Source organism: Podarcis liolepis (assembly GCF_965112155.1).
Source record: "Podarcis liolepis genome assembly, chromosome: 5".
Taxonomy (NCBI): domain Eukaryota; kingdom Metazoa; phylum Chordata; class Lepidosauria; order Squamata; family Lacertidae; genus Podarcis; species Podarcis liolepis.
Window position 1 is genome coordinate 94,926,537 of NC_139556.1, and position 17,211 is coordinate 94,943,747.

Below are 17,211 nucleotides of genomic sequence, written 5' to 3' on the forward strand. Positions count from 1 at the left end.
AAAGAGTGGACTTCACTGACCCTGGTGGGTTTTTTTCTTGCTGACTTTCACCTGTCTCTGGCTCCTGTCATTTTTCACATAGAGTATCTTGACAACCAAATAAGCTAGGCCAGTGTCATTATGTTTCCCATATTGCACCAGGGCTGGGACTGAGGCTGAGGGACACAGTGCCTTCCCTATGGCTATCTGGTGAGCCCAAAGCAGAGGGGAGGCTGGATTTTTGGGTTTCCTGTTACAGAGCTGAGCCTCCTAGCAGCCGCATGACACGAACTGTAGTTAAAATGTGATTGGCTTGCTGTGAAGTGTGCACAGTGGGGTTGTGCAGTGCGCAGTCCCCACACTGTGGTATGCAGATTAGGCTCACCATGCTTTGGAAACTCATTTAATAAACTTATAAATGTAGTAAATTATAAATAGGCATGAAAGATGCTTGAGGGAGGAAGATGAATCCGTGTGGCTCTCCGAGGGGAGGAAGAGGCAGGCGGGGTGTGTGTAAACCGGTTAAACTAGAAAATGTGAGCTCAGGAAAGGCTTCTGAATGAAAGGAAGAAAGGAGTAAGTCGTAGCCTCAGGCCCAGTGTGTAGAGGGACTAATAAAGACACACAAAGCGGTGAAATGTATAATTGGCATTTTTAGAAAGGGCAACTGGAATACTCTGTGTAGTGCTGGAGCATCTTCCTTAGGAAGAAAGCTTTAAAGTGTTGCTAAGCTGTGACCCTGGACTATAGCTCCTATCATTCCTGACTGTCGGCCATGCTGGCTGGGGCTGGTGGGAGTTGGAGTCATCGTCATCATCACCATCACTTTTAATTTGTATACCGTCATTCTATTTCACAATACTCAAGGTGGTTTACAAGCTGAACAACCATTCATGTATTGTGGGAAAGTGTTCGTAGAAATGCATATATTAGTGAAAATTACAGGGGGGAAAGCATCAGATTTGGTAAAATTGCTTGCCAAAATGCATATGTTAGTCAAAGCTGCGTACAAAAAAAAAAAAAAAAAAAAAAAGGGTTTGGCAGGAGATATTTGCAGTGTAACGTTGACGAATTTTCACGAAGTTTTTTTGTAGCCACAATTGTTGCAGAAATGTGGAGAACTGATTTGAGTCCAGAAAAAGAAGAAACAGAGAGGGCATAAAACTGACAGGTTTGCCCATATCTCATGCATCCTTTCTGATGCTGCTGTTTGCAAAATATACCTGAAGGAGCGTCTCCACCCCCATTGTTCAGCCCGGACACTGAGATCCAGCACCAAGAGCCTTCTGGCAGTTCCCTCACTGCGGGAAGCCAAGTTACAGGGAACCAGACAGAGGGCCTTCTCGGAGTGGCGCCTGCCCTGTGGAACACCCTCCTTCAGATGTGAAGGAAATAAGCAGCTATCTTATCTTTAAAAGACATCTGAAGGCAGCCCTGTTTAGGGAAGTTTTTAATATTTAGTGCTGTATTGTTTTAACACTTGATTGGGAGTCGCCCAGAGTGGCTGGGGAAACTCAGCCAGATGGGCGGGGTATAAATAAATTATTATTATTATTATTATTATTATTATTATTATTATTATTATTATTATTATTATTACTATTATTACTATTATTACTATTATTATTATAAAATAAGTACTCTGGGTGGTAGAACCTTGTCAATGACCAACAATGGGGACATTTCCCCATGCCCTTAGACTGTCTCAGATAAGTGATCCGAGTTTGTCTTTTTCTGGAAAGATCTCAGACCATTCCCAAGTTAACCTGGGCAGAGGTTGCCCGGGGTCTAATCCTTACCCAAGCAGGTCCCAACCACCCCCTATGCTGTAGTTGCCAGCTGCATGACTGTCCCCTTTCTGATCCTCCCTGTTGGTTTCTGCATCTTATTTAATCATGCCTGTCCCTTGGGCATTTCTGGCTTTCATTGTATTTCAGTATGGTACTGTTGCTCTGCTAGCGAGGAGCCTTGTGTCTTCGTTAAGCACAGTTCTGATGATGAGGCAGTTAATTACAAAGCTAATTTACCCATGTAACACATTAGGGGTTCAGAAACTTCCTTAGAAGTAGGGAAGGAGACCATTAATTACTCAGCTAAATTAACTTCAGCCTCCCTGTGGCGTTTGCATGCCTGACGAAGCGATCATTTATCGGTCTAGATGCAGAAAATGCACACCATCCCTGCACGCGTCTTTTCCGAATGTCCGTATATTGCTCGGACATGCTTATTGGCACGTGTTTCTGCCTTGCGAGGCGGAACCCAGGCTGCCTCTTTGTGTTCTACACCTTCACTCCAGCCAAAGGGAATCAGCTCAGGAAAGTTATTAAATCCATATGTGGTTTTGCAGATTTCCAGCGCTCATCAGCAGGGTTGCCACCTCTCTCTCAAGACCAATATTTCTTTAATTCCGCCACTTCAGTAGGCCAGATCAATGAAATGTGTGCAAATTTTAAATCGCCTGTTGCTCATGGACAATCAACACGGCAGCCCCCACAACGCCCAAGCACAGAGCAGTGGCAGAAAGCACAAAAAACGGGATAGCAAGAATTTGTATTTCCCTCTCTTTTGATACCAGAACTTGGGGTCAGTCTATAAAAATGGATCAGAAATAGCTTCAGGACAGACAAAAAGAGCCACTTCTTCACACAGTACAATAGTTGCGTCCCATCTGCACTCCACATTTAAAGCAGTATCAAAGCACTTTAAACAGTCATGGCATCCCCCAAAGAATCCTGGGTAATTTGTTAAGGGGGCCAAGTGTTGTTAAAAGGTAAAGGGACCTCTGACCATTAGGTCCAGTCGTGGCCGACTCTGGGGTTGTGGCACTCATCTCGCTTTATTGGCCGAGGGAGCCGGCGTACAGCTTCCGGGTCATGTGGCCAGCATGACTAAGCCACTTCTGGTGAACCAGAGCAGCACACGGAAACGCCGTTTAAATTCATGCTGGAGCGGTACCTATTTATCTACCTGCATTTTGAGGTGCTTTTGAACTGCTAGGTTGGCAGGAGCAAGGACCAAGCAATGGGACCTCACCCCGTTGCGGGGTTTCGAACCGCCAACCTTCTGAACAGCAAGTCCTAGGCTCTGTGGTTTAACCCACAGCGTCACCCGTGTCCCATGCCAAGTGTTGTTAAGAGACCCCTATTCCACTCACAGAGCTACAGTTCCCAGAATTCCCTGGGAAGAGGGGCTTGCTTCCCAGACCACCCTGGGCAGTGTAGCTCTGTGAGGGGAATGTAGGAGGTCTCCTAACCAAACCACAGTTCCCAAGATTCTTTGTAAGAAGCCATGGCTGTTTAAAAGGACTTGACAATGCTTTAAATGTATAGTACAGATGACACCTTTTCGTGATGGAATTTGTTTCTTCGGGATGCACGAATGGCCAGTAGCCTACATGGCTTTGGGGGAGATTGTAACAATTTCATGGGAGAGGACAGGTATCTCAAACCTCTGACTACTGGCCACGATGGCTTTGTGGAACTTCCATATCCAGAGGCAGGCTATCTTTGATTACTATTCCCTGAGAGGCAACAGCAAGCAAAGGCTTTTGCCCTTTACCTTACTTTTGGTTCTTCCTGGGCAGGGCTGTCTTAAGCATATCCTGCGCCGTGGTGCAAAGATCCCTCCAGCACCCCAGCACCCATTTCCCAGAGTTGTTGACCTTTTCCCAAGCCTCTGCAGGGATCGCTCTCCTCCCGCGGAGGCTTGGGAAGGAAGCTGCATGCCCGCCAGCCTTCTGGTTGATGGGGCACAGCTGGCGGGCGTGCAGGGAAAGGGAAGGTCGCTGGCAAAGCCGCGCAGCTCCCCCACTCACTGGAGCGCCCCTGAGAGGCCGGCGCCCTGGCGCAACGCACCACTAAGCCCAGTGGGAAAGACGGCTCTGTCCTGGGAATATTTGGTAGGCCACATTTGAAGGTTGGCCTATATGGAGCTTCATTCTGAGGCAATGGGTCCCTTGAATTGCCATAAAAGGGTGGGGTGGGAGTGGGGGGAAGACACACATGTACATAGAATTTCCCTGTGCTAGTTTATATCTACAGATGCTTATTTGGAAATAATTGCTAAAAATTAAACTGAAGTGCATCTGGGGGGAGAGTGTGACCAGATGACTGGTGCTTCCTGCTCTGTGTGCTGCTAGGTGCTAAATGGTGATGGGCATTTTCAAGCCCCCCCCCCCCGTCTGCTATCCCTTCTTTGGGTCCTTTACCTTTAAAGAAGAGTTGATCAGGTAGCAGCCCTTCATATATAGAGGCCTCCTTCAAATAGAGGATTGTCCTCTGCACAGTGGGACACATGGCCACTCTACCAGCAGGGCTCTTGTGCTGGTAGGTTCTCAAAAGTGTTCTTGTTTTCCCTTTCTCCCCTGTTAAAAAAATATAATAAAATGTTACAGGTCCTGTGAGTTTCCCAGAAAATCACACCCACCCTCCGGTTCAAGAAACATTTACAAAGAGTATAGACATAATAAACCATTAATTCTTTTTAAAGGGAGCATAAAGGATCTTTCAAAGCAAGTTGTTTCACTGGGCTTGAATCAACCCTAAGGTTTAAAACAGCCAGCTCGTTTTCTAACACTCAAGAGGACGGTTTGCAAGGAAAGTGGGTTATATATATATTTTTTTTCCAAAAAAAGAAAGAAACAGATCTTTACATGGATAATTAATAAGGGTTTTGTAGAGAAAGGCATTCTTTACCCAAGTCACCTTGTTTGATTTGAGGCCAGGCTGTTGGCATTGCAAATGCTGCTGATGGATGGTGCTTCAATGAGTTTCGGTCCCTCTTGCTTGTCCCTTTCTGGGGAGGCGCAATTTATAACTTGCAAGGCCATCGTTTGACTTCTTGTGAGCTAAAGGAGGAGGAACCTGATGCAAATAATTCTTGCAGGCTTTCCAGGGTGACAGCCGATCGTGTGGCAAAACTGTCCTTTGGTGGCAACAAGGCAGGTGAGGTGTCAAATTAAAAACAAACATGTTTCCCACCTGTTGAATATTAGACGCTCTCCTTAGCATGTCTGTTTCCTCTGCGTAGGATTTTCCTGGGGTTGTGTCAGGGAGCGCTCAGTTCTGCAATTTCTTCGTTGTTGTCTATGTGTCAGGAGCAGGTGCCAGAAATAAATCACATGGAATTTATTATTATTATTATTATTATTATTATTATTATTTATTATTATTATTAATAAATGAGAAGAGAAGACTCCCTGGAAAAGACCCTGATGTTGGGAAAGATGGAGGGCACAAGGAGAAGGGGACGACAGAGAATGAGATGGTTGGATGGTGTTCTTGAAGCTACCAGCATGAGTTTGATCGAACTGCGGGAGGCAGTGGAGGACAGAAGTGCCTGGCGTGCTCTGGTCCATGGGGTCACGAAGAGTCGGACACGACTAAACAACAACAATTAATAATAATAATTATTTATACCCCGACCATTCTGGGCGGCTTCCAACAGAACACTAAAATACAATAACCTATTAAACATTAAAAGCTTCCCTAAACTGGGCTGCCTTCAGATATCTTCGAAAGGTTTGGTAGTTGTTTTTCTCTTTGACATCTGGTGGGAGGGCGTTCTACAGGGCGGGTGCCACTACCGAGAAGGCCCTCTGCCTGGTTCCCTGTAACTTGGGGTTAATTCTTTATTAGGAGAAACAAGGAGTGCCAGGCCTAATGAGCACAGCAACTCTTCTCAGTAGGTCTTGCCTCTGTGAAGAAGTTGCCCCCACTTTCTCACAGCTGCCTAAGTCTCCATGTCTCCTGAGACTATACCATTGTGCCTGTCTCTGCTCCACCCTCTTCATGCCTCTTCTGGTCCGGGGAGACCAGGAAGGAGGGGAGCTGGTTGCAGCAGGAGTCAGAGACAGCATGACTCATCTCTGCCTCTTGGCCTCTTTGCATGCTTTTATCCATAATTCTGTTCTGTTTTCACATTGATCTGCATTTTTTAAAAAAGTCATTTCTCTCAAAATACATCCTTCCTCCACACTGTCTGTATCTAAATGCATATCTGTATCTGAATGCGGGGAAGTTTGCCTGGCAACTTCATTATACACCTTTATTTATTTATTTATTTATTTATTTAAATGATATTTATTGAAATTTTGCAGACAATAAAAGGTTACAAAAAAATAAAAAAAAAACAATAATAAAAGAAAAAAGATACAAAAATACAAAGACAAAATACATAAAAATTAAAAAGAAATTAAAAAGAAATCAATATTTTCATGTCTTATATTTCAATTGAAATGGTTGAAAATATATAGTTATAATAGGTTAAGATATTGAGTAAAGATAAATGATAGAGGGTAAGGGTTTGCTGAATTAACCATGTGAACTGGAATACAAAAAAGGGGTGTGTGAGGAGGTCAGGAAACAAGTAATTCATTATACACCTTTAGGCGCCAGACAAAAATGTTCCTTTTTAACCAGGTCTTTGGTTGACCTGATCAACATCCCATATCCTTTTAAAATGTGGCTCTTTTAAAAAAAATTATTTTATATACTGTGAACCTTTTATGTGAACCGCCCTGAGATCTCCGGGTATAGGGCGGTATATAAATTCAATAAATAATAATAATTTTGATACATTTTAAATTTCTGGTTGTGTGGCAAGCTCTGAAGAAGTGCGAAATCCAGTGTGTAGTTAAATTCCAGTGTGACTCTGAGGGGAGGAGATGGGGTAATTCTGTATCAGGTTTTGTAAAGGACAAAACTCTCAAGTATAATAGTCCAGCGGTAGTCAACATGGTGCCCTCTAAACATTGCTGGAATACAAGGGCCAAGCTGGCTGGGGCTGATGGGAATTGAACAACTTCTGGAGAACACCAGGTTGCTTTGCACTGAGTGTATCCACAGGGAAAGATGCCCACAGCCGGCCCTACCATTAGGTAGAGCGAGGCAGCTGCCTCAGGAAGCAGATTTGGGGGTGTCAGGAAAGAGCAGCAAGTATGTATTTGTTTATCTACACATTTATACCCCGCGTTCTGAGGAACTCCCTTCACAAAGCAGCTTACACTATCCAATAAAAACCTAATAAATAGAACTGGTGTTCTTGTTTTAAAGGTAAGTGATTAATGTTGTGTTTTTACTGCCAGAGAGGGAGAGAGATTTTCTGCCTCAGTGCCAAAATAAATGGACTGGCCTTGGGTATTAAATGCATTGATTTTTAGGGGTGTGGGGTGCACTTGCTGCAAGATACAGTGGTACCTCAGGTTACAGACGCTTCAGGTTACAGACTCCGTTAACCCAGAAATAGTGCTTCAGGTTAAGAATTTTGCTTCAGGATGAGAACAGAAATTGTGCTCCGGCAGCGCAGCAGCAGCAGGAGGCCCCATTAACTAAAGTGGTGCTTCAGGTTAAGAACAGTTTCAGGTTAAGAACAGACCTCTGGAACAAATTAAGAACTTAACCCGAGGTACCACTGTATCTTGGGCTGGTCAGCCCCCAAGATGCTAGCGCTCTCTCTCTCCACATTAATTCCACTCTGTGTGAAAACATTATGGCAGTTTAAGAATGTTAGGTCTCAAAGTGAGGCAACTGTGTGAACAAGTCTGTGTGTGTGTGTGTGTGTGTGTGCGCGCGAGAGAGAGAGAGAGAGAGAGAGAGAGAGAGAGAGAGAGAGCGCAAAAAGAATAATCTCCTTCAGCTTGCTGAAGAAAGGCTTCCACAATTCTGTAGTGTCATTTCTTTCCTTTGTTAAAAAAAATCATTTTGTTGCAGAATATCCCGGTTCTTTCAAGGGGGCATCTCAGAAGGAGCCCTTTTCCTGGTATAATTTGGCTGTCCTCTGCGACTCTTTCCACGACGAAAGGGAGAAAGCGAGCTTTCATTTCTCTCCCCCCCCCCAGCTCCCTGCTCCCCTTCAGACACACATGTCTACCTGATCCAAACTAAATGCCAAGGTGACAGTCGGGGTATTTTCCTTTTGGCACAGCCTGGCAAATTTCTCCTCTTTGCCGCTGGGTTTAAGCAGGGCTCCTTCCCGTCTCCTTAACAAGGGGCTCACACAGCTTCTCTTATTGTCTATTAACTCGAGAGGTGAGCACACCAGCCTGTGAAATCAGAAACATTTACTATGAAGAAGGGGGGAGAGAGAAGAAGCTGAAATCCCATTTTCTCTCTGCTGCTTGACGGGAAATGGTCTGTCAGTGCCAGGGAGGGCTCTCTCTTGGAGCAGTGGCTGAATTCATTACGGAGGCAATGCTTGCAGTCAGCACTTCTGGAAAGAAATGCCTTCGTAAAACAGAAAGGGTCAAGCTCCGAGCTCACTGGGCCCTTTGCCTCCTCCTTCTCTCTCCTCCCCGCTCTGCCGCCACCCGCCCTCTCTCCAGGATCTGCTTTCTGTATTCGGAGCTTGGTGGCAGTCGTCATTGTCCCCTCACAACCCCCTGCCTGTTTCTCAGAAGTCAGCTGCTGGGAAACCTAAAGACCCCGCCGCTGCCGTCGCTGCCCTGAAGACCACACACAAGCCCTTCTCTCACCTCTCCCCGCCTTTCGACTCCAAAACATGCCACTTTCGTTCTGGGGATTTGAGTTTCCATTAGTGTCTCTTTGGTGGCCCCTTCTTCTTTACACTGGCATTACCACGGCTGCTTAACTTCCCCGCCTTTCATTCGCTCCGAGAATATTCCCGGGATATTAGCAAGAGTCTGTTATTACCCAAAGGGCACGAACAGTTATGAGACTGTCGGCCTTGTTGTTTGTCTCCCTCCCTCCGTCCCCCACCTCTCCACTGAAGAAGGGGCCTTCCTTTAAATTAGATTTTTCCACACAACTTTTTCCATTACACCATCGTCCCCGGTTTCCGGAGTTCTCTCGGATCTTAGTTGCCAGTCCTGCTGTTGGGCAGAGTGAGGCGACTGCCTCGTGCTGCGCCTTTGGGTTGTCATGAAACTATAGCAATATTCATTCGTGTATCTGCACCATCAAGGAAGTGGAAGGTGTGTTCGTGGGATTTTCTTCCTTGTGTGTCAAAATAACTTCAGTGGTCTTGGGTGCAAGGCACCTTAACCTGTGGGGATGCCATTTGCTGCTCCATCTGAGGCAACAAACAAAATGTCTTGGGCCTGCCCTGAGAATGAAAGCAGAAGACACCCTGTTGGTCAGAGTTGTCCTCACCATTTTGCTCTACCTGTGCTAGTCCCGGGGGGAAGGTTACCGTTGTCGTAGTCAAAGTCCAGTCCTGAGTCACTAGCCTGGAAACAGTTCACAAGGAGCAAGGCGAGGTCCGAAGCAGGAAGCCGGGCGGGGACAGGAACACTGGAAGGTCAGAAGCAGGAAGCCGGGTGGGGACAGGAACACTGGAAGGTCAGGTCTGGGTCCGGGTAGGGGCAGGTACTCAACGACGACATTGCTTCCGCAACCTGGGACTGCGCTGACTGGCCTTTATCTTCTCTGAGGCCAGGGGCGGTCCCGGCCCCCAGGAGACCCGCCTCTCCTGGCCTTAAGGTGAGCACTCCTCCTGGGAGAAACCAGTTCCCTTTGCCTCTCTGCCCTGAGCCTCTGCAGTTCAGGAGAGGCTGAAGGGTTACTGGGCCCAGGGGGAGACTCACCTGTAGGCACTGAGTCCTCAACCACCTCTGGAGCCAGAATGGATTCACCTGGTGCCTGCTCCTGAGGATCCGGCACAGGTGTACGCGCCTCAGAATCAAGGCCCTGCCCCAGTTCAGCCGGCCCTGGAGGCAGGGACTCCTGTGCAGGCTGGGATTCCTCCGGTTCATCCTCTGAATCGGATTCCCAGGCCATCACACTACCATTTCTTTTTACTTGTGACCACCATTTTCTTCCCAGTGACCAAGGGGTGATGATGTGATGGCCTGGGACTCGGGCTCGGACTCGGAACCAGAGGAAACTCAGTCTGCACCGAATCCTTTGCCTCAGGCATCACCTGAACCAAGGCTGGGGCCTGATCCTGAAGAGTCCCAGTCTGCACAGGTTCCCCTGCAACAAGCACCAGCTGGGCCGAGTCAGGGGCCTGAGCCTGCCTTGGCTCGAGATGTGAGGATTACCTTGTTGCCTTCAGCTGGGCCTTCACTTACAGCTGCTCCACTACCGGTTTGGTCAGGGGAGGCTGAGGCGGCCCCTGGGTCTAGTAACCCACCAACGTTTCCTGAGCTGCAGAGACTAAGGTCTGAGAGAAGGAGAGACCTGGGTACTCGCAGGAGGAATGCTTGCCTTCGGGTGAAACAGGGAGGTGAGTTGCTGGGGGATCAGGACTGGTCGCTACCCCGACAAAGATAAAAGGCTGTCAGACCCTGCCCCAGGGTGCAGGAGCAACATTGCTGTATGCTAGATCCTACCTGAGATCCTGTACCTGTCCTTGCCTGGTTCCCTGCCTCGTGTCCTGTCTTGGCCCTGTCGGACTGACTTCTAAAAGAACCTCCAGATTCTAGACCGGTCCTGGACCACATTTCAGGACCCCAGGCCTAGCACAGATGAGAGGTTTGAGAGGTGGATGCTCATTGACCGTTGCTGCTGCCCCTCCCCTTGCAAAATGCCACCCCACCCCCTTATGGAAGAAGAAGAAGAAGAAGAAGAAGAAGAAGAAGAAGAAGAAGAAGAAGAAGAAGAAGAAGAAGCTGTTCTAGTCCTCCTGCAGTTAATGGTGAGCTCCAGAAAGCATAGGAGAATTTTTCCTATCCTCCGATAAAGTCAGTGAAATGCTCCCCCCAAATATCTCTCTATCCAAAAATAGGATGGATAATTTCTAGACACCATTTTCACGCAGCTTCTAATTTCAGGCACCTTCCCTGGGTTATGTCTGATTTTCGCTGGTACGGATCGTTCAGAATATTCCCGTTAACAGCCACAACGGAATCCTTTCCCCCAACTCTCTATAATCCATTTGCTCCTTGGTTCTCTCCAGGCCCAAAGGTGGATTAGGCTGGATTAACTGCACAAGGCGGGACTGAAATGAAGTTGATGGAGGAAAGAAATGAATTTGTTCACATACACACACACACAAAATGATATGCAAAGCCTCCTGCTTTGATTTTTCTGCTCAACATTTCCAGGTTGGAGGATTTCACCCTTCCTCAAACCAGTGGCTAGAGAGTCCCACTTCTTTGTGGACATGTCTCAGGGTTTTGAGCTGGGGATGGTCTGAGAAATCTGATGGCTGCGAATTCCAGGGTGAGCAGAAGTGAACTGCACCTCTCAGGCTCACATGCAAATCAGAACTTGGTGTTCACACGGCTTTAGCACTACTCTAATGTTCTGCTCCAACCCTAGACAGCATCTTAAAAAGCAGAGACATCACCTTGCCAACAAAGGCCCATATAGTTAAAGCTATGGTTTTCCCAGTAGTGACGTATGGAAGTGGGAGATGGACCATAAAGAAGGCTGATCGCCGAAGAATTGATGCTTTTGAATTATGGTGCTGGAAGAGACTCTTGAGAGTCCCATGGACTGCAAGAAGATCAAACCTATCCATTCTGAAGGAATCAGCCCTGAGTGCTCACTGGAAGGACAGATCCTGAAGCTGAGGCTCCAATACTTTGGCCACCTCATGAGAAGAGAAGACTCCCTGGAAAAGACCCTGATGTTGGGAAAGATGGAGGGCACAAGGAGAAGGGGACAACAGAGGATGAGATGGTTGGACAGTGTTCTTGAAGCTACCATCATGAGTTTGACCAAACTGCGGGAGGCAGTGGAAGACAGGAGTGCCTGGCGTGCTCTGGTCCATGGGGTCAGGAAGAGTCGGACACAACTAAACGACTAAACAACAACAAAAATGTTCCAATCAGTCCTTGGCTTAAACTACAGACTGTTTCTACACAGACCCTCACTCCTCTCTATCCTCCAAGCAACAGTCCAACTTCAAGAACCAGAACCACAGTTCCGTACCCAGCAAGTGTCCCAGAAAATCAGGGACTTTCCATTTTTTAATCGCAAGAGAAAGGCAGCCATTTTGGTTGCTGTGATCTCGCATGATTTCAAGGCCTGATTCCTTCCCCCTCCCCCAAATCACTTTTTCTGAGGTTGCAATCTCACATAGTGCTGTGTATGAAAAGGTGCTTGGGGGGGGGGGGAGAGGAGAACCATGGTGCAAAATTATGTGGCAACCAAAATGGCCACTATGTTTGCACAATAAAAAAATGGGAAGATGGCATCCGGGGAGATGGTGACCCAGAGTTTGTCTTCAAGGTGTTGGAGGGTATGAAGGTCAATAACACATTCAAACTAGGCAAAAACATTCCAGGAGGGTGCTAAGGAAAGCCAGTGAAGGTTGAGGCCTGAGAAAAGAGGGGGTGTCTGGGAAGGAGTGTTTGGCTGAGGACAGACCCAGGGGCCACATTTGAGTCCTGGACCTGAGGTTCTCCACCCCTATTTTAAAATGTTCCAAAACACATATAATCAATACCTTCATTAGGCCAAGCTCAATGTGTATTTTGAGAGAAAATATGTTTAGGAATCTAAACAGCAGCAGCAGCAGCAACAGCAACAACAACAGATCGATGCATAAACAGGGCAGAGTGGACCTATGGCTTATCAGTGGTTCTCAAACTTTTTTCTCTGGGCCACACTTGCAGAATAAAAATTTGCTCACACTACAGCCAATGTTTTATTGATAAGAAATACTTTGGGAAACCAAAAGAAATAACTCCAAGCAGTGCTTGATTTATAACATAGAACATGACTACTTCATAATAATTATTCAGAAAGTATAAAACAATGCAGCTACATAAGATCATGAATCATTCCCAAAATATAATATTGATTGTCCCTGAATCTTCCTGCCACACTTGCCATTCTCTCCTGCCACAGGCTTAACCCAGACAAAAGTGACAAAAATCAGGGGGGAAAGTCAGATCCACTCATCCCTGTCTTAGACAAGCAAATTTGCCAGCCGCCATTTATACAAATCAGTTGGCATAGGATAAAAGGCAAAGCTGCAAAAGGTTCTTGGGCATCTCAGGTGAACAATCCCAGGTAGCAGGATTGGGGGAAGGAGGAAGAGCATTTGCTTTGATACTGGAGGTCCCAGGTTCAGTCCCCATCATCTCCAGGTATGGAGCACTCCAGGCAAATAGCACTGAGCTAGATGAACCAATGGGACGCGGGTGGTGCTGTGGGTTTAACCACAGAGCCTAGGACTTGCCGATCAGAAGGTCGGAGGTTTGAATCCCTGCGACGGGGTGAGCTCCCGTTGTTCGGTCCCTGCTCCTGCCAACCTAGCAGTTCGAAAGCACGTCAAAGTGCAAGTAGATAAATAGGTACCGCTCCAGCAGGAAGGTAAACGGCGTTTCTGTGCGCTGCTCTGGTTCGCCAGAAGCAGCTTAGTCATGCTGGCCACATGAACCAGAAGTTGTACGCCGGCTCCCTTGGCCAATAAAGCGAGATGAGCGCCACAACCCCAGAGTCGGTCACGACTGGATCTAATGGTCAGGGGCCCCTTTACCTTTACTAGATGGACCAATGGTTCAACTTGGCACAAGGCAACTTCCTGTTTTCCTAGCAGAGCTGGGAAACTCTGCAAAAGCAGAGCTGGGTGGAGAAAACCTGAGACCTGGCGAGCAGCTGTCAGCCAAAACAGTTGATACTGTGAGAAACCAGTGCTTATCTGATGTCGTGCAAAGAGGCTGGATATGTTTAAAGATGGAGAGTCTTGGATATTGGCATTTTAAGTGGGGGAGCATTAGTTTAGAAGTATTGGATTCCATGATTTGCTAAAAATTAGAATGATTGTCTTAAAATTCACCAGCAAGATGTGATATTTACAGGGCTTCCCCCACCCCCCTTTCCTTTTTAAAGAAGAACAACAAAAAAAGATTCAAGTGTTTCACCATATACTTTGTTTTATAGACATTTCATCATGTCCTTGGTATGTTCTCATTATGGAGATTTTTCACAAGTGCACCAAGCAGAACCGAGAAAATACACCACAGCTGCAAGCTACCTCTTTCGTGCACAATAGCCTCAATGTCAGAGTCATAAGATTTCCTGATCCACTGAAGCGGAGCACCTTTCAGTGGGTGGGGATGAGGGGAGCTCGGTCTGCGAGGTTTGGTGCAATGTTCAGAGCATGTAAACCACGTGTAACATGTAAACCATGTTACATCCAGGGACACTGGTTTAGTGTGACCAGAGGGGAGAAGGTATCATCACATTTGGATGAACTCCCTGCTGTATATTAACACACATCCCTCCTTGCTGGCTCCACACCCTGAGTGGCTCCTCTCATGAACAATTCCAAGGGGCCAGGTATCAGTCATGCATGCCAAAGACCCAAATCCATTTGCTAATGAACCAAGAGTGACCTGCATGGGCGGTAATATTACTACAGTGATCATGAAACAGAATCCCAATTAATGTGTGGGAGGAGCCGAAATGTGCCTTGAAAATTTAAGGAACTTCGGAGGCCCAACCTCCTTACCCATAGCCTCTGAAACTTGAGGTGCTTTGTTTCAAAGGACCACCCTATTTGGGGTGGTTGTGATTCGTTTTGTTTTTTTCAGATAATCTTTATTAGTTTTTCAATTAGATACTCCACATATACATATTGTATTACATTTTACATTTATACTTGCTCTTCAAGTTTTTTTTATATCACATATAATTTTATCGCATTATTTTCTTCCATTTTATATTTTGTTATTCATTTTCCATATTTGTCCATGGTGCATCCATAAACAAATAAGTCCTCGTGTTTATACAATTCTTGTTGTCTGTCTGTATTGATTTACCACTACTGTTAGTTATATTAGTTTCCTTATACATTTTGCTTCTTCTTATTTTCATTATCCATCACTTTTGTTTCCAATTCTACTGGTTTTACTATTTCATCTTATCTTTCCTATATACAACATGAATTTTTCCCATTCTTTTTGAAATGTTTCCTCGCCCTGTTGTCGAATTTTCCCTGTTAGTTTGGCTATTTCTGCATATTCCATTACCTTCTGTCGCCATTCTTCTACTGTTGGTAATTGCTGCTGTTTCCAAACCTGAGGTGTTTTTTTAATTGTAAGTTCTTAACTGGTTTTCCCAGTAGTGATGTATGGAAGTGAGAGCTGGACCATAAAGAAGGCTGATCGCCAAAGAATTGATGCTTTTGAATTATGGTGCTGGAAGAGACTCTTGAGAGTCCCATGGACTGCAAGAAGATCAAACCTCTCCATTCTGGAGGAAATCAGCCCTGAGTGCTCACTGGAAGGACAGATCCTGAAGCTGAGGCTCCAATAATTTGGCCACATCGTGAGAAGAGAAGACTCCCTGGAAAAGACCCTGATGTTGGGAAAGATGGAGGGCACAAGGAGAAGGGGACAACAGAGGGCAAGATGGTTGGACAGTGTTCTCGAAGCTACCAGCATGAGTTTGACCAAACTGCGGGAGGCAGTGGAAGACAGAAGTGCCTGGAGTGCTCTGGTCCATGGGGCCATGAAGAGTCGGACACAACTAAACGACTAAACAACAACAACAACAAACTGGTTTGTAATGTATTTTGGATTTCTGACCTAGGACGATAGGGTGAAGGGTGGTAATTGTTGCTGTTGTTGTTTTACACCCTGCTCTCCCCCCTATAGGGACTCAAGGCAGCTTAAAGATAAAAATAAGAACAGCTTTTTAAAAAGGGAAAAATAAATTTAAAAAACTATTTTGTAATGACTTTTAATGTCACTGTAGCAGGCGCACGGGGTTCCACCCAACATTGTGGAGTGCCCGGCATGTGTGTGTTATGTCTTTGCACTACACCAGATATGTGACGGTTTCTCAGAGTGCCAACTGTTTTGGCTGCCAGCTGCTCTCAGGGTCTCAGGGTTGGGCTTCTCAACTGTGCTAGGAGGAACACAGGAAAATGTATTGTTCCAAGTTGGACCATTGGTGTGTTTGCCTCAAAATGCAGGCTAAACTAAATTTCTCCTTCATGCATACTTGAAAGTAAATGGACTTATTCCTTAATTTTGGGGGAAGTACCATTGTTTGCTACCATTGTTTGGGATGCGGGAAGGTAAACAGTGTTTCCGTGCCCTGCTCTGGTTCGCCAGAAACGGCTTAGTCATGCTGGCCACATGACCCGGAAGCTGTACGCCAGCTCCCTCGGCCAGTAAAGTGAGATGAGCGCTGCAACCCCCCGAGTTGGCCACCACTGGACCTAATGGTCAGGGGTCCCTTTACCTTTACCATTGTTTTATTTCTGAAACAATCTGATGCAAAACAAAACATTGTTTTATTTCTGAGGCAATCTGATGCAAAACAAGCCCTCTTACATCACCACCTAGAATGTCCTGTTGGTTTGTAATATATCCAGATATGGGTTATTAAGACTGCGTACGCACTATACTTTAAAAGCACCATCAAACAATTTCTCCGTCTCCAAGAATTATGGGCATTGTAGTTTGTTAAGGGCTGCTGCTTGTACCTCTGCGAGGAGTAAACTACAGCGCCCAGAATTCTTTGAGTGACAGGATGTGCTTTGAATGTTTGCAGAGGTCTTGCGTGTACATAGTTTATATGCTGCTGAGAACTTTGCTATGTGCCCTCCTTAACCTCAGCTGTTATTGTTGGTTTTGGAGCTTTTCTCCAATTGACAATCTTGAAATGACATCCTTGGTGGTGGGAACATCAATTTGCAAGCACAGGCCAGGTAAGCAATCAATATATGGAGTAGGGGTTTGTGATGTGAGACAAGGCAAGAGAGGAGGAGGGAATATGAAGGCAGGTTCAGCTAGGTTTTGTCCTAGGAGAAGTAAGACCTCCATTGGAGGCAGCAGGTAAACCCAGGACTGGACAGGGTCTCCCATTATATAGAGAGTTAGAAATGTGTGAAATTCCCTTCAGATATTCTGCAAAGAGCCCATGAGCACAGATAACTGTGGTCTTTACTTAAGAACAGAATTGTTCCTTGCAGGACTGAACTATATACAGTGGTACCTCGGGTTACAGACGCTTCAGGTTACAGACTCCGCTAACCCAGAAATAGTACCTTGGGTTAAGAACTTTGCTTCAGGATAAGAACAGAAATCGTGTGGTGGCGCGGTGGCAGCACTAGGCCCCATTAGCTAAAGTGGTGCTTCAGGTTAAGAACAGTTTCAGGTTAAGAACGGACCTCCAGAATGAATTAAGTTCTTAACCAGAGGTACCACTGTACAGCTGTTCTGTGAGATCTGCTGTCTTGCACCTGGACCCCCAGCTGAGCTGCCCAGGGTGCTGGTGGAAGACCCAGGTACTGTGGCTGGGTGAGGCGGTAGGCAGTCACTCAGTTGCTTCAGGATCCACTCTGGGATGGGCGATTGATCTGCAAAGC

General features: G+C 46.2%; 1 long non-coding RNA gene across 1 annotated transcript in view; it reads right to left on the minus strand.

Annotated features, from left to right (window-relative positions):
* LOC310707557 overlaps positions 1–17,211 on the minus strand; it is a 45,551-nt gene that overhangs the window by 4,424 nt on the left and 23,916 nt on the right. The window contains exon 2 of the long non-coding RNA XR_014526577.1: positions 4,187–4,342. This is a non-coding gene — a long non-coding RNA (uncharacterized lncRNA). The remainder of the gene's footprint in view (positions 1–4,186; positions 4,343–17,211) is intronic.